This window comes from Equus caballus, chromosome 2 (genome assembly GCF_041296265.1).
Source record: "Equus caballus isolate H_3958 breed thoroughbred chromosome 2, TB-T2T, whole genome shotgun sequence".
Taxonomy (NCBI): Eukaryota; Metazoa; Chordata; class Mammalia; order Perissodactyla; family Equidae; genus Equus; species Equus caballus.
The window spans coordinates 30,138,031-30,159,796 of record NC_091685.1 but is presented as its reverse complement, the minus strand read 5'-3'; the positions used below and the strand labels follow the sequence as shown (position 1 = coordinate 30,159,796).

The window sequence follows — 21,766 nt, the reverse complement described above, 5'->3', positions numbered from 1 at the left end:
AGATTCACGGGGAACCTCACTCCCGCACACTTAGGAAGCACCCTCAGCCATTCCTCTCTGCGGGGGCAGCATCTCTTTGGGCATGAAGACCCTGCAGCAACCAGAGGCCCCTGGGGCTTATGTGAGGTTTGAGGACAAAGGCAGAGAAGTCAGAGAGGATGTTGGGGCTCCACCCTCAGCCTCCAGACTCGGGCGGGGCCGGAGAGAGAGGGGCAGGCAGAGGTCCAGGTGGGAGACGAGGCCAGGTGCTTTCTCAGCGAGGGAACTTGCTCACCCTTCTTCGGCCCAATTTTATTTTCCTGACTCTTCAAAACAAGCTGAGGACGTCAGTATTATCATCAGCTCCGTTTCAAGGCCGAGAAAACAAGTTTAGAGAGGGGACGTGTCTTGCCCAAGGTCCTGGCTCAAGAGCCTACCAGGATCTGGGCAAGTTGGAGACGCGTCCTTGACCGCCCAGGGAGACAGCTTGGGGTACCCTCGCCTCCCCCGCCCCCCAGAAGCCTGCTGTGATGAGTCAAGCAGAGCTGGCCCCTCTGGAGTGCTGGGTGGCCACTGGGTGGGCCCCCTTCCCACCCAACCCCACCCCAGCCCTGCCCCTCCTTCAGGCCCGCCCCTGTGATGGGGACAGCTGGGCTCAGCCCCATTAGCACCATTTTCACTAACGGCTCTGAGGTCTGGGGGCTCCCCCGGGGCCCAGCCCTCTTTGCTACGCAGACTCCACCGTCCCCACCACAGAGGCTGCAGTCTTCCCTGCCCTTCCACCCTGAGCCCTCGGTCAACCCAAAGCCCCCTGGGGCAGCCGGGCTCCCACCTCCGAGGGCCCTAATGGGCCTGGCCTCGGGACCTGGGGTCGGCCCCAGTATCACAACAACATCAATAATAATAGAAGCCACTGCCCAAGGAGGGAAGGACTTTGGTGCGCGGGCAGCCCTGGGCACCTGTGTCTGCAGTGACTGGCGTCCACACAGCACTTCTGCAGAGGCGTTGACTGCGCCCACCGACAGCTCAGGAAACTGAGGCTTGTAGTCTGGCTTCTCCTAGAAGCAGACCTGGAGGGCTTCCTGTGAGCGTTTATTTAGGAGATGACACCAGGAGACACTGGGAAGGAAGAGGAGGAATGAGACAGGGAGGGAAGAAAGCCGCGGAGGGGCGAGGCAGTAGGTGATTTCCCGCTGGGGGCAGCTGGACGGGACCCCCTTTGGGAAGTTGAGAGGCGGTGGAGAATATGCCTCAGAATTCTCCCAGCCGTAGGGGGAAGGAGCTGGGATGTTTGTCTGCTGATGCCCTGTGTTTCATGGTCTGATGGCGGCTTCCAGGGCGTTCAAGCTCCAGTGCCCGTGGCCGGCCTGTGAGCACCTGTCTCACTCACAGCCAGGAGAAGCCCTCAGGCAGAGTTATGGGGTTGGCAGTAAGCTGCCTGGAGTGTGAAGAAGTGCAGGAAGACAAGGCCGGGTATCTGCAGTGTCTTCTTTACTGAGGCTCAGAGAGGGATAGCCACTTGCTCAAGGTCACACAGCTTGTCAGTGGCAGAGTCAGGATTTGAACCCATGTCTGTCTGATCCCAAATTTTAATCCCCAGGGTAGGAATGGGACCAGGACTAGGGGCTAGGGCTCTGCAGCTCAACTCTACCCTCTGCTGTGCCAAGGAAGCCTTGCCCCTCATCCAGGAAGATGCCAGGAGAGGCGCCAGCAGGCTCCTGTGGTCCCCAAATCCTTCCTTGCCCCCTCTCCCCACCGGCTGCTGGGACGTTGAGATGCTCAGATGGGTCATTCTGCCAAAGGGAAGCCAGAACCCCCCCGGGGCCAAGCAGACGGGCAGCAAAGCCCAGACCAAGGAGGCGAAGGAGGCAAGGAGGGACTGCAACAAATAAGCCGCCAGGCTCTCAGAGCTCGACTCCTCTCAGCAGCACCCAACCTTCGACCTCCTCCCACAGTTCCACCCCCAGCCCCGGGGAAAGACACCCCCGAGTCACCACCTGCAGCCCCCAGGCAGCAAGCAAGTCACCTTGCTGAGCGTGTCACGATGCTGTTAAGGTTTTGAGCTTTCCAACATTTAATGACTGTAAAACTTCACATAAAAACCCAAGTTTTTAGCTTTTTTAAGCTTTGCTTGAAAAAGCAGACACTCTGGCCAAATGCCACCCGCCTTCTTCCCAGTGCTGGCTGAGCAGTGGCTGCCCCCTCGGGACCAGGCATGGGCTCTCCAGTTTGTCACAGTCTCCGGCACTCCCTCTTGCCTCCCTGACACGGAAGCCAATGTCAGTTGCCACTTTGCAGCTTGAGCTATGGTTTGAAGGCCAGCTGCACGACCCCTGGAAGCACGGAAATTTGAGAGGAGAATCTCCGGAACTGGAAACCTGGAGCCCTTTTGACTTGCTGTGTGACCTTGAGCTAGTCCCTTCCCTTCTCTGTGCCTCAGTTGTTTCTTTTGTCAATTGGGGAGCAGACAGGTGACCTAAGAGCCCATCTTGCCGACAATGTCCTAAGATTGATAAAGAGCCTGGGGACCTGAGCAGGCCTTCCTTGGCACTGGCCCGTGTCCAGATTTAGGCCACAGCTGCAGAGATTACATGCTCCATATGGGCGGTCCTGACGTGGGCTCCACTGAACACGTCGCCAGTGGCCGGGACGCCCCCCGGATGGACAGGTCACTGTGCGGGTTCCGCGAGCACGTCCAGCAGGCGGGCAGCAGGTGGAGGAGCCGGACACGGTCTCTGCTTCCACGGCCATTGGGTCAGAGCAGCAGCTGCAGCAGAACGAAAGCCGCTCGCCAGACTGAATGTCACTCTGAAGATGCTTGCAGGAGCTGATGGAGGGGGTGGCCCCAGCCCAGGCTCCTGCAGGTCAGCCCCTGAGAAGCCACCAGAAGGGAGGGCAGGGCCAGGCCCAGGCACAAGAGGAGCTTGTCCGGGGAGTAGATTCTGAGCCTGAGGCAGTTCGTCTCACCCCACATTCTTCGGTGCCTCCTTGTGCCTGGCACCGAGCTCTGCGTCCAACTGGCCACTTCCTCAGCGTGCGCGGCCGTCGTCATCAGCTCTGCCGTCATCGCTGCCCTGTGGCTGGCGCTTCCTGAGTGACCTGGCGAGAGCCCATCTGTGCGCCTCCACCGCTTCCTTCGTGGAATCAGCTGCTTCCCGCTAGAACTGTTGTGCAACGCAGATGATAACAACAAGTGTGTGTCGAGAGCTTTGATGGACCCAGCGGGGGGAGCTCTTTTCATGTGACACTGTGTGTCACCACAGCCACAGGCCCCCCACTCCTCACACCCGCAGGGGCACCCACACCCATTTCCACACTCACACCCACCCACCCCATCACACCCACAGGTGCACCCCAGGCCTGAGGAGGCCCCAGCCTCTCCTCCCCCTCCTCCTCCTCCTCCTCCCCAGCCCTGCGGCCAGCCACGCTCCCAGCATGCCCCGCGGCCAGCCCCATGGCGCTCGCTCGGGCTCCCTGAAGCCACAGCCTGCCCGGACTCCCACAGCCAAATCGAGTCAAAGACCAATTAATATTCTGATACCTGTGGCCGGCTGAAGTGATGCAGAGCCGATGATTTCTTTTTCCATTTTACTCCAACTGTGGTTTCATTTTTTTCCCAGCCCTCCTTTGGTCAGTGGTTTTAGGGGCACTAAAGTTCAGTTTTGTGGGTAACCTGCACTGTTAGCTGTTGATTTAATTAACTCAGCCTTTCTCTTCCTTGACCAGAACAAGGCCAGCCGGGCTGCTCTGCAGACACCCACTTGGACAGCCAACGGCCGGAGGCATCTGGCGGGAACAGCGTGTGGTCCCTGGCAGACACGAGCCAGCCCCAGCTGTGGGCAGCCACCCATGTTTTCTGAAGCACTTCCGAGTCACTATCTCATGAGGCTCAAAGGGGTTTTGCTCCCATTTGACAGGTGGGCAAACTAAGGTCAGAGATGTGAGCCGTTACTTAGAGCTAGCAGCCAGCAAAGACGGGCCTGCAAGCCACTCCTGTCTATTCCCACGATCCTCTATTTTGGAGAGACGGTTTATTCCCCCAAAAGTTGTCCCATTGCTGGAGGACACGTGGGGACACTAAAGAGGAATGGGAGGGAGGGAGGGTTTGTGAGGAAGATGCTTGTTGAAAACGCAGCCTCCTGGCCTTACTCTGAGGTTCTTCCTCACGATGGAGCAGACTAGAGTCTTTCGTCATCTGAGAAGTTTCCAGAATCCTAGCGTGAATCTCTCCGTGGCCAGGTGAGGGGAGCATTCGGCCCTCAGAGGCCTCTGCCCAGGGGATGCCTCGGGCTGCAGAAGACCCTCAGGGGCAGGGAAGCCGGGTCAGGAGGGAGCAGGAGAGACCCTAGCAGACATCTGAAGAGGCTGTAGGAAAAGAGCTAACATCTCTGAGGCCAGAGTGGTGGTGAGGATTACCGGCAGACTCGCTGTGTGACTTGGGGCAAGGCCCTCTCCCTCTCTGGCCTCAGAGTACATTGGGGGATGCTCTCAGTGAGCAGTGATGGCCATTCCAGGCTGTGCAGCTGGTGTTCTAGGGGACTCTGGCTGCTGGACTAGAGAAGGGAGGGCTATGGGCCTGGGACAGACCCTCCTCTCTTCTCTCCTTCCCACTCCACCTCCTCCAGGAAGCTCCCCGCCCCTCACCCACGCCCATTCCCCAGCTCTGTGTCCAGGGCTCTGTGGACCTTTTTTTTTTTTTTTGCCACCAGGGTGAATCGTCAATTGATTTGTTATTTATCCCACTGACAACAAAGAGAGTGAAAAGGTAATCATTCTGGGCCCTGGGGTAATTCAATTCCTGTAGCACCGTCAGCTACATTAACTTACTTCCTGGATCTCAATTCAATTAGAGCAACATTCCCCAGCATTAATAAATCAATACTCATGCCATTTGGATATATTTTGAATGTCTTTCATTATACATTGCAGGTCGGGGATGGCTGTTGAATTGGAAGTTAATGGGACAGGACAGGGCAGGTGGGGCTGCCTGGGGAGAAGCTGCAGCCGTTTGCTCTAATTGCCTTTGCTGCAGAAGAGGGCGTTAGTAAAACAGAGGCCTGGTTAACCGAGCTCGCTCGCTGGCCAGCCAGCCGGTCACAGCTCCGGTCTGGGTGGACGGAGCCGCAGTAGTTGGAGGAACTGTGTTCACCCAGCCATGTGCTCATTCGTTCGTTCGTTCATTCATTCATTCATCCGCCATCCCTCTCAGTCTTCCTTCCAGCCTCAGTCCTCCTCTCACCCTCCTCCCAGTTCCTCCCATTCCTCCTGCTCTCCCTCCTCCTACTGCTTCTCCCATCCTCCCTCTCACCCTTCCTCCGGGTCATCCTCTCATCCCTCTTCCCATCTCTCCCCCATCTTCTTCCAATCCTTCCTCCTATCTTTTCTCCTTCTTTCTTCCAATTTTCTTTCCATCCTTTCATCTTTTATCCATCCAGACCATTTTACTGAGGACCTATTGGGCACTAGGCCCTACTCTCTGAGCCTTCCTAGTTCTCTAATCAAATTTCTCATCGGATAATGTCTTTTGACACATGAATAAATTGAGGACCAAAGAGACAAGCGCTGAGCCACAGGTGGAATCCTCGCCCTCCCAGCATGGAGGCGCAGGGCCTTTGCACCTGCTGTCCCCTTTGCTCAGATCACTCTCCCCCCAGGTATCCATATGGTTGGCTCCTCCCCTTCTGTGTTTGTTATCTGTTGCCACATAACAAATTACCCCAAAATTTAGTGGCTTAAAGCAGCAAACATTCATTATCACATAGTTTCTGTGGGTCAGACCCCAGGAGTGGCAGGGTCTGGCTCAGGCTCTTTGAGGAGGCTGCCCTCATGTGGAGGCTTGACTGGGGCTGGAGGGCCCACTTCCCATGTGCCTCCCTTATGTGGCTGTTGACAGGAGGCCTCAGTTCCTCCCTGGCTGGGAGCAGAGAGGTTAGTTCCTGGACGGGCCTCCCCACCGAGCTGCTTGAGCATCCTCATGACATGGCAGCTGGCTTTCCCCAGGGCAGGTGATCCAAGAGAGAGAGGGAGGTGGAAACAGCGACGTATCTTATAACCTACCCAGGAGTCAGAGGCATCACTTCTGGCACATTCCACTTGTTAAAGGCGAGTCACCAAGTCCAGTCCACACTCAAAGGGAGGCTGAGTCCATGCTCAAGCTCCATCTCTTGAGGGAAGAGTAGTAAAGAATTCGTGAACGTTTTAAAAGCACTGTGTGTTCTGTCGGGTCTCGCTCCTTCACGTCCCCTGTTCAGAGATGCTTCTGACACGTCGGTCTGTAAGAGCCCCCCACCCCCTTGCTCTGCTCTGTTTTCTCCATGGCGCTTGCCATCACCTGGCATCCTATCTATTTTAATTATTAATCCTGTTTATTGTCTGTCTCTCCCCACTAGGAGAGGCTCTGTGAAATCAGATACCTTGTCAGTTGTGTTCGCTGCTATATCCCCAGCACGAGAACGGTCCTGGCCCATAGCATGTATGTGATAAACAATTGTCGAATGCAAGGATGAAGCTGAGGCTGAAGGAAGAGACAGCAGTGCTGACCCCCCTGGTCTTCACTGCCTCTGGATCCAACCCCGTTTGGGCCCTGTGGGACCTGAAACCTCATCCTGTGCCAGATTGGGGGGCTGCCTGGCGTGAGGGCCAGTCCAGGTCCCAGCTTGGCCATTAGCCTTTGGTGTGATGCTGGACACGTCCTTTGCCCCGGCTCAGCCTCCGCTTCTCCGAATGATAGGAGTGTGCTGGATGTCCCAAGCACCCACTAGGTGCCACGCAGGGTTCTGGGCCCCAGACAGACACAGTGCCTGCCCTCATGGGGCTGAGAAGCCTCCAGAAGAAAACCACGAGGGTCCTTCCAGCTCCGTGTGCCCCTGTTCTCCCTTGGCCCTCTGGCAGACGCTGTGTGGACTGAACTGTCTCCACAAATTCATTTGTTAAAGCCCTAGGACCTTCGTGTGATGGGCCTTTGGGAGGTAATTAGGATTAGACAGCCTGAGGACGGGGCCTCATGATGGAACTAGTGGCTTTATAAGAAGGGGAAGAGAGGTCACTCTCTCTGTCTCTGCCGTGTGAGGACACAGCAAGGAGGTGGCAGGCTACAAGGCAGGAAGAGGGTCCTCACCAGGAATCTAATCGGCTGGCACCTTGATCCTGGACTTCCAGCCTCCAGAACTGTGAGAAATAAATGTCTGTTGGTTAAGCTCCCAGCCTTGGGTATTTCGTTATAGCAGCTCGAGCTAATTAATAGAGATGCTGATGACCAACTGCCTGAGTTCAGAGAACCACAGCCTCCACGTTAGACTGGGATATTTAAAAACCGGGACTCTCCTGGAAAGGGGTGGAGGGCCACTGGAGGGAGGGATGGCTTTAAAGCCAGTATGAGAGGCTATGGAGAACAAGCTTGTTCACCTCTGGGCCTTTGCACATGCTGTTCCTTCTGCTTGGAACTCTTTCTCTCCATTCCTCACTCCTCACCCTTTGGGTCTTGACTTCAACGCCACCTCCTCCAGGAAGCCCTCTGCTGGTTTCTGTAGCCCCTGGGCTTCCCGTATGCATGCATGCTCCACACTGGGCAGTAACTGTTCCTTGCCATCTGTTTCCACTCAGCATCTCCCGTGAGCACCCCAGGGGCAGCATCCTGAGCTGGGGTCCTCAGGGCTGGTGCCATATCTGCCTGGGAAGCTAGCTTCAGTGAGGTTAAGTGCTCTGCCAAGATCACACAGCTGGTGATTGTCTGAGCTGTGGCTCAAACCCAGTGTGTGCTCCTGTCTCTGCTCCACAGATCTCTGCTCTGGAGCATTTTCCCAAACCTCCTGTATCTTCATGAAAAATGAGTCATGTCTCAGTTGGAGGAACTGAGGCCCAGAGCTGGCCCATACCCAGCCTGCCCTGAGCCCGGCCCCTCACCCCGAGGAAACCTTTGGCCCAGCGATGCATCCACTGCCTTGCAGGGAGCTCCAGCCGCATGCCGCCCGAGACCCCTGCCTGCTCTCCTTTACTCAAACACCCAGGAGAGAGCTGGCGTGGGTCCCACTCTCCAGGTGATAAGACAGAGGTCCCTTGTTTATTCTCATTCAGCCAAAAGTTCAGAGCAGGGATTCAAACCCGGGTCCAGTGTACCTTTAACCGAGAATCACGGAGCCCCTGTGAAGCTCCAAGTGAGAGTCAGGTCAGCGGCCATTCGCCCGTTCTCCCTGCACTGTTTAATCGATAATCAATGTGATGTCCCTGAGGGGAGACAGACAATGCATAAATAAACAAACACATCAACAAGGGGATTCCAGAGAGGTAAGTGCCTTAGGGAACGGAGCAGGGACCTGACAGGGTGCCCAACCCAGGAGGGGACTTCTCTAGGTTGGGGCTCCTCTCTGAGGAGGGGACGCTGGAGCTGCAACCCGAGTGTCCAGGAGCTGGCCATCAGAGGTTTGGGGAAACGCTCCAGGGTAAGAAGAAGGGCAGCATTTTGAGGAAAAGGAAGAACATCCTGGAGGGGTGGAGCCTGGGGAGGGAGGAAGGAAGCCCCAGGCCGCCTGGCTCCCATGGGGGAACCACTGCAACTGCTGGGCTGTTGGCCAGCCTGGGTCCAGCTCAGGGCTGCATGGTGGGTGGATCCATGAGCCAGGAAGGGCAGGGGCCCATCGGCCAAGCCATCCTGGCTGTGGCCTCCTGGGTGAGGTCCCCTGAGTGAAGGCCGCCTGTCAGTGAGACCGAGCTGGGCTCTGTGACGGTGCAGGTGGCTGTGCTGCCTATGGCCGACTCCCCGGGCAGAGGGGGAGGCAAGAGCTGCAGGCACGGAGCTCTGCTGCCCCCAGCGCCTGTGTGGGCCACACATGGGGATGGTATCGCTCAGGGAGAAGGGCCTCAAATCCCAAGGCCCCAGCTCAAGCACAAGGCCTGGGACCAGCTGCAGGGGTCAGAGGCCTGACTGTCCCTCATCCTTGTGTCATCCCTGGGCCAGACCAAGGCCTCTGGGGTCCTCAGCAGGCCCTGGGGAGAGAGGCCTGCCCCGGGAGGAAGTAGAGATCCAGAGCTGAGGCCCTGGGCCCGCCCCTTCTGCCCATCTTCACTGCCCTCTCCCTGGCCGCACCCCGACTACTCCCAAATTGTTGGACAGAGACTGAGCAATGGCCTTCTCAGGGAGAACAAAGGACAAGGCTGACTTGGTCATGGTTTGACTTGACACAGGCTTTAACATTGGTGGGTGGAGGTCAGAGACCTGGGACCACAGAAGAGGCAGTTGTCCTGTCTCCAAGGCCCTGAGGGGACAGCTGAGGACAGTGGGAGGCACATGGGCTTTGAAATTTGAAAAAATAATTTGAGCTCAAATCCTAGATCCCCCTAGTGTGACTTTGGACAAGCCACCTCGCCTCTCAGTCCTCATTTGCAGAATAGGTTTGTACAGTGTGCCACCAAGGCCACCAAGGTTAGAGATTAAAGGAGAGAGGCAAACAGGGAGCCCATCATCCCAGGCACTCAGCAAATCTTAGCCTCCTCCCACCACCCACCTTTCCTCGTTCAAATTTACCTTTATGTCCCCACCCTCCCTCCACCTGTGTCACCGATAGCTGTGTGACCCACATAAGACTTTTGCTCTCTCTGGGCTTCACAGAGTTGGGGAGCAGGAGGGACGTCCAGTTTCATGTAATGAACCCATGTTTGCATGTAATGACAAACTAAGGCCCAAGGCCAATGCCGAAGCAGAACTTTGGTCCCTGCGAGGCCACAGCTGTCCTGGCCTTCCCCATTACCAGGCTGCGAGACTGAGAGCAAGTCCCTTCCCTTCTCCAGACCTCAGTTGCCCATCAGAATCACGAGGGGTTGAGCCAGATGTTTTCTGAGGATCCTTCTTGTTCTGTTTTTGCCGGTTCTGGGATTCTGTGAGTCGGATCAGTAGGATTACAACTTCGGCCTTGGAAGCCACCAGGTCGACTCATCTAAGAAGACAAGCAGCTGGATTTCCACGCTGCAGCCTGGGTCACACCTCCAAGCCTTTGCCTGTGTCCCTCTCTCTGCCAGGAACAACTCCCCACCCTGGCGAGCTCCTTCGCTCACATCACAAACGCTTATGGCACACCACTATGTCCCCTCGAACACAAAGATTTACCTGCCCACCAGCCTGTCTGTGTGAAACCACCCACCACCCCCACCCAGGCTCCCAGGCCCCGAGCACACTCCCAGCATTAGACACACGCCACCCTAGTGTCTTTATTTGTGTGTGTGTCCCAGGAGCTCCTGGAGGACAAGGCTGGGTCTGATACACTTCTGTGCCCAGCATCGGGCCTGGTTCACAGCTGGCAGTAAGAATCTATTGAATGAATGAATGAGTGAATGAATGATAAGTCAGAGTCCAAGGCAAATGGCAGCTGACAGGCCTCGCCCTGGTCTCTGGCCAAGACCCAGTCCCCTGCCTGGTTTGTCCACTCGAGTGAGCAGCCCGGGTCCACCCGGCCACTGGAGTCACTAATGAGCATCGATTCAGATCGGGCCATCCATCATGCCGCGGGAGCCCCTTTCCTTAAAGAACATTAGGGAGCGAATGTATCATCGGTGACTGGAGGCCCGATAAAGCAGGCACCTCGCGAAATTTAGTATTCAACTCATAAAGGCCCTAAAAGCACTTTTCAATTATGAATGGCCTGGGGGGACTCCTTCTCCCTTCGCCGGGGGATGGATAAAGATGGAAAATAATAGCATATCAATATGGTTGCGACTTAGCGGGATTAATCTGGAGGAGTTCAAATCGCTGCTCCTCCCCACCACCCACGTGCTCAGGTGCACCGGGAAGGACCTGGCCAAGGCGACCCTCACTGGGACCCCCGTGGGCAGGGCTGTCCCCCAACAGATCAGCACCTCAAGGGCCAAGACCCTCTGTTAGCTTCCCTCGCGGCTGCACCCCAGACATTCCCCGGCTCTGAGCCGTTCTTCTTACCCACGAGGCCTCCAGGGCCGGCCTTTTCGTGATGGATCTTGAAGCTTTGCACTGTGCTTCGCGTGTGAAAGGAGTCTTTATCCTGATTGTGGTGACGGTTGCTCAGATCTATACACGAGATAAAATCTCACAGAACCATACAACAAAAAAAATAAAAGAATGCAAGAAAGTGCATGTAAAAGCTGGGCAAAGGGTATACGTTCGTGCTATTTCTATAACTTCCTGTGAATTTTAAACCATTTCAAAATAAGAAATTATCATAAAATATAAAAAAATGAGTTAAAAACGTGAAACGTGGTTTTTGAAGGAACCAAGGGAATGAGCTTGCGCTGGTGGGATTATAAATAGGCCCAACAGCTTCAGAAGACAATCGTGCATTATCTGGTGTGGTAGGCAGAATAATGTCTCCCTGACAAAGATGTCCACATCCTGATCCCCAGAATTTATGAATATGAATATATGGCAAAGGGGAATTAAGATTTTAGATGGAATTAAGTTTGCTAATCAGCTAACCTTGAGATGGGGAGAGGATCCTGGATTACTCAGGTGGGCCCAATATAATCAGAAGGTCCTCATAAGTGGGTGGGGAAGGCCTCAGAGTGAGAGATTTGAAGATACTACACTGCCAGCTTTGAAGATAGAGGATGGGGTCATGAGCCAGGAATGGAGGCAGCCCCTGGAAGTTTGGAAAGGCCAAGAACAGATTCTTCCCTACGGCCTCCAAAAGGAACACAGCCCTGACAATACCATTTCGGACCTCTCTCTTCAGAACTTTAAGATAGTAAGTGTGTTTTTTTAAGCCACTAAGTTTGTGATAATTTGTTACAGCAGCTATAGGAAACTAACACATCTAGTAAATAATATTTCTGAATTAAATAGGCACACATCCTAAGACTCAGCAATTTCACTCCTAAAGAAAATCTTTGGTTTGCCTGGGTCACAGCTGTGATGTGGAGATGCTTACAAGAATGTTCATAGTAGCATTATTTAAAATAACCCAACAAGAAATAATCCAAATGCCCTTCCGTAGGAGATGGGTAAGTCCGTTGTGGTATATTCCTACAATGGAATATTACTCAGCAGTGAAAAGGGATGAATTACAGCCACACAAAAACACACAGCTGGATTTCACAACACAGTGATGAACGAAAGAAGCAAGTCACAGAAAAAGACGTACAGTAGGATTCATTTATATAGAGCTCAAAAATAGGCAAAGCTAAAAAGATTACATTGTTAAGAGCTATCTTTTTAGGGAGTAAAACTATAAGGAGAAGAAAGAGAATGACTAATGCAAAATTCTGTATGTTGGTTACCTCTTGGGAGAAAGATAAGAAGCGGTTAAGACCCACAAGGAGTCTCAAAGGTACAGTAATGTCTTGAGCTGAGTGCTGTGGACATAGGCGTCTGTTTTATAATTATTGTATATTATTATACTGTACTTTATTGTATTAATTATTATCATTACTTAAACAGTATGCGTATGTTTATATACCCTTTTAAGTGGATGGCATAGTTCACAATAAAATAAACATTCTTTAAGTGCCCTTGCTTTTGAGGATTCCTTTGATCCTTTTTGTTATACTATGAATGAGGCAGGTTGGGAGTCATTACCTTCATCCTACAGCTGGGGAAATTGAGGCTCCGAGGGATTAAATGACTTACTCAAGCTCACCCACCTCCTCCCCAGGCTTCACCTCTAGCCACTCACCCCATCTCTCGATGCTCTGGGCTGACCGAGGTCAAGGAAGCAATGAGACAGCAGGAAGAGAAAACAGGAGTCTCTTCCTGGCTTTTGAATTTCAAAAAGGAAATCAAAACTTCAGGTCGTGGAGAAATTTTGGAGATTGTGTAAGGTTTGAGAGCAAATTCCCCCAACCCTCGGATTATGTAAAGATTCCTGGGCTGATGTAAGTCCAAATGTGTATGTGTGTAGTGGGGTGGCATAGGGAATTTGGGGCGGCGTAGAGATTGTGGCACCCTGAGAAAGGTGGACCCCACATTATATTCCTGCAGGCAAGAATTATAGGAGGACAATGGAACCCCAGAGAGCTTCATAGGATCTGAAAAATCTATAAATCTCACTTCCAGGGAGAAAACAGGGAGGCAGGAAGATCCCAGAGTAAACAGTGGCTGTGTGGCGTGTGAGCTGATAGGAGCTGGGGTAGCTTCACTGAGCTTCCTGAAGCAGGTTCTGTGTAGGAGAAGGCATAAATAACCAAAATCTGAAATGAAATAAAGGAGACGTCACTACAGAGTTTACAGATATTACATAGATTTAAAAATTAATTAAAAGATACTGTGTAAAGTTTTACACTAATAAATTCGATAATCTAGATGAAATGGACAAACTCCTTGCACAATTCAACTAAACATAAACTGACAGAAGAAGAAATAGAAAATCTGGGTAGTCCTATGTATTTTAAAGGAAACATCCATTTTAAAAAAAAGTATCACAAAGAAAATTTTAGGCATAGATGGTTTCACTGGTGAATTCTTCTGATCATATAAGGAAGAAGTGATACCAATCTTCCACAAATTGGTTACAGAGAATATATTTTAAAATAACATTTTCTAACACATTTTTGAGGTCAGTATAACCCTGTCACCAAAACATTGCAAGAAAAGAAATTAAAGATCAATAAAGATCAATTTCTCTCATGATTAATTAACACCTCTAAGTCTCAGTTGTTCATTTGTAAAATGGAGATAATAATAATCTTCCTTAAAGAGTTCTTCTAAGGATTAAATGAGATAAATGCAAAAATCCTCATCAAAACATAAGCAGACCAAATCCACATGTATTTAGATTATTATCAAGTTGGGGTTTTTCTCCGCAGGAATGAGAGGTTTGGTTTAACATTTAAAAATCAATTATTGTAATTGACCATTTTAATACAATAAAGGAAATAAAGGATAAAAATCATACAGTCATCTCAATAGATGCGAAAAAATCATTTGATAAAATTCAGCACACATTCATGATTTTAAAACTCTAAGAAAATATGAAAAATAAGAAAAATGTCCTTAACCTGATAAAAAGTATCTATATAAAACCATACCAAACATCACACCTAATAGTAAAATATCGAGACCCTTCCTCTGAGATCACTCATGAGGCAATTGCATCTACTATCACCACCTCTACTCAATATCATACTGGAGATCCTAGCCAGAGCAATTAGATAAGAAAAAAAAAGGCATAAAGGTTATAAAGGAAGAAGCAAGAGACAGTGTGGTCATGTCCATAGAAAATCTAAAATAATTTACAAAAAATTAAAATTAATTGGAAAATTTAGCAAACAATTGTATTTCTATATACCGGTAATAATAATTAGAAAATACAACGTAAAAATATATAATCTATAATAGAATAAAAAATATCAAATAACTAATAATAAATCTAAAATGAGATGTATAAGACCTCTACACAAAAAGACTATAAAACATTATTCAAAGAAATTAAAGACTTAAAATGAAGAGTATACCATGTTCATGGATTAGAAGACTCAATGTTATAAAACTGTCTGTTCTCCATAGATTCAGGGCAATCCAAATGCAAATCTCAGCCGAATTTTTTGGTGAAAACTAAGTTAATTCAAAATTTTTTATGAAAATGCAAAGGTTAAGAATAGCCAAGACAATCTTGAAGAAGAACAAAGTTAAGGAACTTAAACCACTGAATATCAAGACATAAAGCTAAAGTCATTAAGATAGTGTAGTATTAATGCAAGGAGAGATAAATAGACCAATGCAACACAAAAATAAAGAAGATTCCATTTCTTGCACATCTGAGTTTGTGGACTGAGGGTTTTTACTCACTCCACAGCCCTAAGTGCCATAAGGGCATCTAATGGGTGGCCCTTGACTTTGCCATGAGCATCAGGAATGCTTCCTTGATGACACGATGAGAAACCTGAGATCTGAAGAAAAAACAGAGAGAGCATGTGCAAGGGCCCTGTGGGTGTAGAAAACCTGGCCCATTCAAGAAGTTGAGAGAAGACTCATGAGGCTGGAGCACAGAGAAAGGGAACTGTGGCCAGAGAGGTCAAAGGTCAGCATGGCCTCGAGGGCCACAGTAAGAAGTATGACCTCATTTCCACTTTCATGTTTCTCACCCCTGCTCAGGGGCGGCTTCCCGTAAGACTGGGAGCTCTACAAGAGTGGACGCTGGCTCTCCATGACCTTGGCAGCAGTAGAAGGTGCTCAGAGGTGTTTGATGAGTATGTGTGATGGGAGAGCGGGGACAAAAGCCAGAACCAGCAATTCCTTGTCCAGGGCTCTTTCTGGTCACCTTAGTCCCTCAAGGCTTCCAACTGCTCCCAAGCCTTCACCAGGGTCCCCCTCTCTCACTCTCCTTAAATACAAATGCTTAAAGATTAAAGCTTAAATACAACCCTTTGGTTTACACAGAAGACCTTATCAGTGTCGTGGTGTCCTCCTATTCTCCCTGAGAATGTGGCCACCCGAGGCCGGGGTGGGCATCTCGTACATCTGTCCCCCAGCTCCTGACACAGGGCTGGAACCTAGTGAGGAATCAGCAGACACTTGAAATGTTTTCTGACAGATTTATGGTCAAATCCCAGCTCCGTCTTGACCTCCTTTGTTACCTTGGGCCCTTTGACTGGGCCTCTGAGGCTCAGTTGTTCATCCATAAAATGGGGACGATATAGCTACCTTCGTCCAAGAATTCTAATGAGGATTATACGAGACAGCGCGTTAGAAGCGCCTGGCAGAGCCTGCCACCCTAGCTGCTCTGGCAATCTTAGCTGCCGGTATTGTCGTTATTCTCTGAGTCTCCGTTTTCTCTTCTACAAAATAGAAAGAGGAATGAATACGCCTGGGGGTGATATCCGCAGAGGCATTCACAAACTACCTTCTCTACTTCGATAACAGTTAAAATTGCCCATCAAGCACGTATTGCTTTTGTCATGTTTAATCTGGGTGATCCTTCCCTCCCAGGATTGTCATCAAGATTAAACAAGGCTGTGTACTTAGAGCACTTAGCACACTACCTGGTATTCATAGTAGTAAATAGTGAGTGTGGCTGTTATCAACAACAAGCAGAGTCCTTTGTCCTGGAACTGGCCTTCTCAGCACGCCAAGTCTTGCCCTGACCACCCAGCGGGTGGCTTTTTAGAGACAGGAAAGGTTCCCCAGCTGATGCACAAACCACTGGAGACCCTTCTCCTGTGCCCTGTGCCACCTTCTCCCCTGTCTTTCCTGTAGAGGATATACTTCCGGAGCCTTCAGCCTGCCTCCTCTCAGGATGAAAAGGATACCAAAATTTGCTGGCTCCATTTAGGCCCCTGGACATCAACCCCAAAATAGTAGCTTCTGTCCCGATGCCATGTGCAAGCCAGCCCTCACATCAGAGGCATTTGCGTCTTCAGGTGAGGCAGGCCACCTGGGTGTGGAGTTGAGCCACCAGTGGCTCTGGGTGACAGCCCAGGGGACCAGAAGGCTGAGGCCCGTGCACCCAGGAAATAGGCTCTGTGGTCCCCGTGGGCTCCAAGGCAGAGAGGGAATGTCACTCCCAGTCAGCTCCTCCCTCTTTGACTCCCAGCCAGAGCTAGAACCCTAGCCAGAGGATGCACTTCCCAAAGCCTTAATGATGGGAGAAAAGCCCTCGTCCCCCCACCTCCCTGGACCAGGCCACCTCGTCTCTCATCTCGCCCAGAGTCAGGCTTCTCGGCAGTTCTCCAGTTCCACCTTCAGCCTGTTAGCGAGGCCAGGTGAGGCTGCACCACAGTAAAAGATGATTGCCAGGTCTCTGTGGCTTACAGGAACAAAGACGTATTCTGTGTACATAATAGCTTTCTTGTCTATTGAATGCTCCTTCCCCACACACACGAGAGCGTAAGTTTCTTGGGAGCGCGTGTGTCTGTCCTGTTCACCACTGTCCCTGTATCTCAGTAGGGGTCCAGCAAGTGCGAGTGGCATGGATGAAAGACTCAGATGGAGACAGGAGGGGCTGGGCCTGGCCCAGACAGCCCGTGCATGTGAGGACCATGAACCCTTCCTACCCCATGCCCCGTCCCCAGGACATCATTGCAGGAGGGCAGGGGGACCTCAAGCCTCGTCCACTCCCTGTCCTGGCCCATCCACTGCAGTCCACCCGGAACCAGAAAGCATGTTTTATGCCAGCTAGAAATTCAAGAAGATGAGATCATTGATCGAGAGGCTACTCTGGACTGGGTGCTGTGGTTGGCACCCTCCCCGCAGTATCTCGAATATTCACTGTAAGCCCGTGAGATGGGTATTATGATCCTTGATCTACAGATAAGGAAACCGAGGCTCGGAGCAGCTGGCAGGTCTGCCTGCGATGGCTGTGCAGCTCACAGTTGGGAGAACTGGGATTTGAACCCAAGACTGGCTCCAAGCAAGGCCTGGGCAGGACTTCTGCGCCACCAGATGACTTTGGAAGCAGGGACTATCTTGACACCTGTAATACGCAGAATAATGGCCCCCAAGAGGCCCAAGTCTTAATCCCTGAAATCTGTGACATGCAAAAGGACTTTGCAGGTGGCCTTAAAGACTCGACGTGGAGGAGTACCCGGGTCATCCCTTGTGAGTACTCCGGCCCATCTGGATGAGGGAGGCAGGAGGGTCAGACTCAGAGAGAGAGAGATTGGAAGGTGCCAGACTGATGGCTTTAAATATGGAGGAAGGAGGTCACAAACCAAGGACTGTGGGTGGCCTCTAGAAGCTGGAAAAAGTAAGAAAACAGATTCCCTGGAGCCTCCAGAGCGAACGGGCTGGGCCGACCTCTTGATCTCAGGCCAGCGGAACCTCTGACCCACAGAACTGGAAGATGACAGATCTGTGTCAGTTAAAGCTGGTAAGACAGTGGTACTTTGTCACAGCAGTAAGAGGAAAGTAACACAACCCCTCACTGTCCTGGGCAAGTGTCCTGCCTCCCCATCTCCCCAGCTGAACTGTCAGTGCTCTGACTGCAAGAGCCCAGCAAGTGGCAGTGGGGCATACAGTAGGCATGCAACAATGACTCGGAAGGAGCAGTTCAGTGGCAGGCGGTGGAGAGGAGGATTCACCACGAACCCAAGAGGAGGAGCCTGGAGGGGACATGCGCTGGGCAGGCAGGTGCCCTGGGCAGGCAGGGTGCTGGCTAGAAAGGCCCCAAACACTCGCCCCTGCAGCACTGCAGAGAACCCGGGGCCTCCGCTGGAAGGACCCCCGAGCCAGGCAGTCGCTCCCAATTCACACCTGCAAACACTGAAACCCAGAGAGAGGAACTGACTCGACCAAGACCACTCAGCAAGCTGGTGGCCAACAGGGACTAGAAATTCGATCACCTGCCTCCCCATCAGTCTCGGTCCCATGCCTCTGACCAGCCCTGCTGCACCCTGGGAGGTGAAGCCGTTTCTCATCCAGGCACCAGCATGACTGAGCCCCTGACCTGCTGGGGGCCGAGTGCAGGTGGGGGTGGGGGGGGCACGTGGAGAGGACCGGGGCCTGTTCCGTACCCAGAGCTCTCCGTCTAGCAGAGAAGGGATGTGATCAGGAATCGGAGACCCAGTTCTAGTCCCAGTTCTGCCGCTGAGTGACTTTCAGCTGGCTACTCCCCTCTCTGAGCCTCAGTTTCCCCATCAAGGGATGAACTTGATCTCTGAGGGCTTCTTTGGCTCTTGTGTGGTGTGACTGCCATGAGGCCGGCCCTGCGCCTCCTGCCCCAGCCGGGCCCACAGCATCTCAGCAAGCTTGCCTCCTCTCCAGGCTGCAGCCCTGTCCCCAGCCCGGGGCTCAGCAATAGGCATTTCCCACCCTGTCCTGACCCCTGCCGCTCCCCTCCCCCTTACCTACCAGAGCAGCTAAGCTTCCAGTCTACCCGCTCTGGGGTCCTAACCCCAAAAAGAGGAGGGGCTCGGATGACACGACGCCAAAAGGCATCTGGCCCCAGTGCCTGAGTCTCTCCTGCCCCCAGCTCCCTTCACTGGGCCCTCCTGGCCCTCCTCTCAGGCCTACCATGACCACTGCCTGCCTGGACCCCCAAGCTGTGGGCCCTGTGCCCTGCCAGCTGGCCTGGACTTTCTCTCTAGGCCTCAGCAGTCTTCAAGCTCTTCCCAACCCCAACATTCCAGAGACTGCCCAAGCCTCTCGAAGCCCATCGTGTAGAAAGGCCTACAAAGGAGTGAATCCTAATATGAAAATCAGTGCACAGGGAGGATCTGCAATTGCCCGAAGGACACACAGCAAAAGCGTGGAGCCCTCAAATTCAATGTCTTCACCTCGGACCACTCCCCAGCACCCTTCAACTGCCCAGCAACTCCCTCTGACAGCCTGAAGGACAGGGAGAGCAGCCAGCCTCAGTGACCGATGTCCAAGACCGCAGTGATGCTATTCTTTCCTCGAGTGAGCTCCGCCCACCCTGTGCCAGATTTAGCCGTTTAATGCAGCCGGGCCTGCTCCGTCCCTGCCTCTCAGATTAGCTCTGGAACGGGGCTTTGAATGCCTGCCCAGAGACACTCAGCTTAAAACACCGGGAACCAGAAAAAAAATCGACCACATTTAATGGAGCCGTCAGCGGGTGGGTCTGGGCTGTCCATTATGCGGCCCTGCCCGCCCAGGGAGCCCAGCCACGTGGCCGCCTGACCACAGCATTAAGGCGACATTAGCCCACAGGCCAGGCTGGGGGAGGAGCTGTGGGAGCCCAGGCCTGGGCCTGCCTCTCCCGCTCCCCACCCCAGGGCCCAGGGGTCCGTGGTGCCTTCAACAAGCAGCAGGCAAGGAGGCCTCGCTGGGCAAATTTACCCCTCGGGTCTCAGAGCCCTGCTGCAGGACAACCCTGGGTTGTCTCTCTCAGGCCTGACACTCTCAAGGCCCACCCATCGGAGCTCCACTGCAATGGCAGAGAGAGTATCCGGCAAGGCCCCTGGGGACCCCTGTGCCCACATAGTGCCCTGCCTGATGCCTGACTTGCCACCATTGTTGCTGCTTTGCTTTTGCTCTTTAAAAATTGCCCTCATTAACATTCCAAGTTGCTCTAGAACACTGTCTCCCAAAAGGTGTTCCAGGAAACGTGGGTCTCTCTAGACGCTTCGTGGAAAACAAAGAGGGAAGAGGGGTTCCATAGTCAAGTAAGTTTGGGAAGCACTGCGAATGCCAGGTCCCGCTTGGAGAGTTAGTAAATGCATTTACAAAGGCTAGTAAATGCTCTGAGAAGTCCTGCAGGAGAGTTTGATTTTATTTAATCCATTTCCCAGGCTTATTTATTTAATTACAGAACCCTGCCCCTTTATCTTGGCAGAACACCCATTAATATTCTGAGGGCCTGGTGTTTCAGGGAACACTCTTTGGGAAATGACATGTTAGGGGTCTGAGTCTCTGGCCTTCCCCAAGCGCCAGCTGTGGTCAGAGGCTCCGATTATGGGGCTGGTCAAAGCCTATGAAGACAGTAGGAGGAGTCTGGCCTTCAATTACAGGTGAACCTATGGGCCAGAGTCACGGCCTATCCAGAATCAAGGGAGGGAACACAGACCCATCTCTCGACGGAAGGGGGGCCAATGTCACATGGTAAGCAGCGCGTGGGTGGCCCCCTATCACCCACCCCAGCCCTCCTCTGGTGGAGTGGGGAGTTGGCTGCAGAAGGAAGGCCTCACACCCGTCAAGGCCCCTTCTCAGAAGCTCAGCGCTTAAACCCGTGCTCTCTGGAATTTCTTCTACAGATTCACGGGACACTCGATGTCCCAGCAGAAGCCCTAAGCCAGGAGCTGTGGGATCTGCTCCTGCTGTTGCCGACAGCCTGCTATGTGACCCAGGGAAGGCCTTTGGCCTCTCTGTGCTGGGGGCTGCAGGTGTGAGCCCTGAGACCCATCGGCATGGACACGCGTCTTCTCCTGTCCTCCCAGGTACGCTGGGCTGCTGTGTAGAGTTCTCTGAGATCCCCTCAGCCCAAGGCTTGTCAAACACCTTCTCTGTGTCCATCCTGTGCAAGGTGCCGGGGCCTCAGTTCACCCCCACTCCTCAAAGCCATGATTCTCTTACTGTAGGCCAATGTGGAGCACCCGTTGCTGCCGTCTTCAAGGAAGAAAAGCAATTTGCAAACATGGATCTCCCAAATGTGAGAGAAGAAAGCAAATGAGACATCCAAGTTCCTTTCATGTGAACTTTTTGGGGCCACCGATCCCTTGCAGGGTGACAGACGGTATTTTCCAAAGATGGCCACCACTACAACTTTCATCCCACCTGTTCTTCCAGCGCCGTGACGATGACCTTCTCTGCCCCTCCCTTGGTCTGGGTGGGCCTGAGATAATGGCAGAAGTGACGCTATGTGACTTTGGAGGTGAGGTCATAAAGGGCACCCCAGCTTCCACTTGCCCCTTTGGGACACACCCTCCCGGAACCCGACGCCATGCTCTGAGGAAGCCCAGGCCACAGGGAGAGACCACATGCGGGCGGTCCAGCCAACAGGCCAGCTGAGGTCCTAGAGGACGCTGGCGTCTGCCGTCAGATCTGACCGAGGAAGCCGTCAGGACGACTCCAGCCCCAGCCACCCTCGGATCCTAACACACGAGAAACCTGAGCAAGAGCCACGCAGCCGAGCCCAGGCAACTCTCGGAACAGAGACAGTAATAAAATGCCAGTCCTGTAAATCACGGACTTTGGGATGATATTTTACACAGTAATAGATAACCAGAACATGTGGCAAGGAGCTTCCTTCAAACCACCTTTGCAGGCACGAGGAGGGCTGTCACACCCCAGTGTCCCTCTCTCCTGTCCTCTCTGAACCAGGCCTCTGTCACGTGACAATCCACACCAACCAGCTCAGACATTACACAGTTCGTGCCCACTGAGCTTCTACCAAATGCCAGAGTTTGATGTCCATTCTCGCAATACTCAAAACACTCC

The 21,766-nt window shown here is 52.5% G+C and overlaps 1 long non-coding RNA gene across 1 annotated transcript; it reads right to left on the bottom strand.

Annotated features, from left to right (window-relative positions):
* Window positions 1–8,024: 8,024 nt before the first annotated feature.
* Window positions 8,025–21,156, bottom strand: LOC111772410 (uncharacterized). Its single transcript, XR_002806255.2, has 5 exons — window positions 21,104–21,156; window positions 12,986–13,125; window positions 10,904–11,011; window positions 9,765–9,908; window positions 8,025–8,202 (listed from the first exon to the last, which is right to left on the bottom strand). It is a non-coding gene; the product is annotated as an uncharacterized lncRNA (long non-coding RNA).
* Between the last annotated feature and the right edge of the window lie 610 nt (window positions 21,157–21,766).